We start from the raw sequence: 3523 nt of genomic DNA, 5'->3' as shown, positions 1-3523 counted from the left end.
ATGATTCTTGTTCAAAACTTGCATGAATATCGCATTAAAATTACCATTTCTGAATAAACAATTTTAACTGCAAGTCAGTACTTGATGTCATACCCCATTTTTGTCCGGGCATATTTAAATTTTCATAGAATTTGATTTCATTTTTATTTTTGCATCATATGCATAGCATGACATACATTTCATCTAGAGGTACATTACCTTGGTTTCATATCACTATTATGCCATTTCCATACTACCTAGAAACATGCATTTCATGAAATCCATTTTTGTCCAGGAGTGTGATTTATTATACGAATACGAGAAAAGGGATATAATGGAAAGATACTTCTTAAGGTGGGATACTAGTATGGGTTAAGGTCATGTTCGAGTTTCGTCTTGCCATCACCATAATACTAAAATCCATAAGCAAAGTCATGAACATGGGTTATTTATTACCAACAATAATCGCTGACATGCCAAAGTAATCCATGACTCTTAAGGATATCACAATTGGTTTGAGAATGTTGCTTACTTTAAACTGGCACTCTGTTGAACCAAGTGGACAAAGGTTGATTAGTTATTGGTGAAAGACTTAAAATAAATTCACTTTCTGTTCCTCACTTATAATCATTATTTAAGAGGTCTTTTAGGATGAAGACCAAATGTACATGCACGCATCATATTTCCATGGATTTCAGAATACAAACATTAGAGCACTACAAATTATGGATTTTACAAATGTAGCTGCTTCGGTTGTCATTAACAAAAGCACATCGTCAGGTCCTAAACTACATTACAGTGAGCCAAATTAAAGAAGTAAACTTCCAAAAGAAAGAATCCAAGCCACGTGGTCCAGCCTGCATTACCGTCCAAGTCAAAAGTTCACAAGCTAAACAACATGCCCTACAGTTTGTTTTGAGGAATCAGACCCATGCAAAAATCCAAAGCATTTCCTGCAGCGCATATAGATGACAGACCACCTACATAAACCGCTTAATGAGCATCACCTACAAAACACCCATGAAACCATGAAGATCAGTGCATAGGTGAAAGAATTAATCTCTGTTATACCAAAACCAGAACAGATGATATTCCAAAACAAAAATGGCATAATGGATGCCATAGGAATCATGCAAACAGAACCGTGACAGATGTTGAACCATGAAAAGAAAACCGGTTACCAAACCATTAACATGGAGTGAATTCGCTTGTGCCATTATCATACAACACCACGAGATACATGGTTTAAGCTATATGGTTGTGATACCAACAACATTGCCAATCCTCTTGGAAGCTTGCCGCCAAACCGAGCCTACATGTAACCTGAGGAGAAACAAAGTCATTAGCATTACAAGATAACCGGAATCAATTACAACTTTTCCAATCAGTATTAAGATACACCAGCATTAATAACTAGACCATAATATGAATGGAGCATATGAAAGAGAATTTCAAACTGGACTTTAACCGAAGAGGATGCAATCTAATACGAATTGCTTCTATGCAGAAGGGTACAATAAGCCAAAGGGCGTGACTTGTAATGGATCAAGTGCATGTTGATCTTCTGAGCCGTGTTTTGACTATGCAGGTTAAAGATCAGGCATTTCTAACAGGACAATAAGGAGCCAACCAATCCATATAAATGCATAATAGTACCCTGCAATACAACAAAAGCACATCTGATCGATAGACAAATAATGCAGATAGAAAATATGGACAAATAAACAGCCAGAACAAAGTAGATGTTAATCAAATTCTTGTATGATCCACACTTCCCCAAGCAGTAAAATCGGTGCATCAGCTCAAATCAGAATGAGATAAATCCTTATGACAGTAAACAACAGAAGGTTTAAAGTACCACAAGCAGGTAAAAAATCAAGTTCGATGTGAACAGTAAAAATTACATTTTTCTTACCATAACAGATATACATTTTACTGCTGCAAATGGCCACGCATTTAGAGATTTTGGGACCACAATCAAATTCGTTTCCTACCACATTTACCTTGGTCCCCACCAAATCTGAAGAAAAATTCCCTCTAACGGATTGATCCTATCCAAGATTTTCCAGCTCATGAAAGATAAGGACGGATGAACCTCGTACAAGAACTCTATATAAGAACCATTTGATGACTAAAGCATGGACTCCTTCCTAGAGCGTCGTTACTCTGCAGAAAACAAATCCAAAACACTTATTAGAGCTCTAAAATTTCTAAGCTTGTTGAGATGTCACACTGAATCTCAACAAGTTTGAGCTAAAAACCACCATCTATGCGAAACCACCACCTTGATAGTAACCCCGACAAAACGAAAGAAAATCGCACAAGAAGAAGAAGCAGAGATTAGGACAAGAAGAAAGCAGAGCAAGGGGAAACGATAAGGTATACCTTATACACTGCAGATTCGGTTGGTTTATGCGCTTTGCCTTTGTATAGATCCATGACTCTTAGGGCATTTTGATTTTGTTTTGATGTATGGTGATAACTGTTGATTTATTTTTTACATTTGTTGGATGAATTGTGTTTGTTGCAAACCATGTGAGGTTTGATTCCGACTTTGAAGGTACTGAGAACGAAAATCTGGAGTTCGGTTTTAACATGCGGAATTTGTTTCGCCTTTAAGGACTCTGATCCTTCCAATTGTTGTTCATTTAACGTTAGAATCATGTCTGGTTGGGGATTTGGGTATAGGATCTCTGTTCAGTAGAAGATTTTAGGAAAGTTGGTTCTTAGACTTTGTGTTTGTGGGTTCGGTTGTCCGGAGAAAATGGTGGTAACCACCGCAGACCACCGACTTTTTGTTCTTCTTCCCCGGAGAGGATTCAGAATGAGGGAGAAAGTATCCTAACGATAAGAAGGGAGGCACAATTAGGGAAGAGAAAGAATTGTTTGGTCTTTTAAGTCTGAATTTCATTTATCTTAATCATCATTTACTGTTATTTTTTTTTAATTAATTTAATATTATTAAAGGAAATGCCTTGATATATGGAAGGTCTTAATGATGAATCAATAGAATTCATAAGGATTAGCACGTGGATTGAGTATGACAGCTGTCATTTATTATTTGTGTGCTATTATGTGTGTGCTGTAAGTATCAAACCAATTGGTTAGCTTTCGGTTGAGGATTTTGACCATTTGAGTTAAGGTTCGGGCCATTCGGGCCCAACCAACTAACATTTTTACATCATGCTTTTTATGTCCCTTGGTTTTGCCTTCATCTTCGGTTGGGCTGAACACACTAAGCCCAGTTAATCTTTTCTTTTCTCCTAACTCAGCATGACTTGAGTCTAAGAAGGGTTTTTTTTTGGCCTTAGGGCCCATTACGAATTTTTGGCATATGTTGGGGCTTTACCCCCTATTTACTTCCCATACACCTTATCTATTTAGTTCAATTAATTTCTTATTTCATATGTTTATAAAATTCAATGATTAATTAATATACTTTCTAAAAATATTTCAATTAATCTTTAAATGAAAAGGAGAATAGTAAGCCTCCGCTTCACTATCTCTCGACTATTCGAATAGTTGACGTACACCATATTGCTCG

At 36.6% G+C, this 3523-nt stretch overlaps 1 long non-coding RNA gene across 2 annotated transcripts; it reads right to left on the bottom strand.

The window, feature by feature from the left end:
- Positions 1 to 586: 586 nt before the first annotated feature.
- On the bottom strand, positions 587 to 3172 carry LOC127091855 (uncharacterized). Of its 2 annotated transcripts, XR_007792020.1 has the most exons (4): positions 2365 to 3172; positions 1895 to 2145; positions 1161 to 1636; positions 587 to 986 (listed from the first exon to the last, which is right to left on the bottom strand). It is a non-coding gene; the product is annotated as an uncharacterized LOC127091855 (long non-coding RNA). The 2 variants fall into 2 exon arrangements; XR_007792019.1 differs by having other exon boundaries at positions 587 to 1636.
- Between the last annotated feature and the right edge of the window lie 351 nt (positions 3173 to 3523).

This window comes from Lathyrus oleraceus, chromosome 6 (assembly GCF_024323335.1).
Source record: "Lathyrus oleraceus cultivar Zhongwan6 chromosome 6, CAAS_Psat_ZW6_1.0, whole genome shotgun sequence".
Lineage (NCBI taxonomy): Eukaryota > Viridiplantae > Streptophyta > Magnoliopsida > Fabales > Fabaceae > Lathyrus > Lathyrus oleraceus.
The sequence above is the reverse complement of the archived record's forward strand: the minus strand, read 5'-3'. Positions and strand labels throughout refer to the sequence as shown.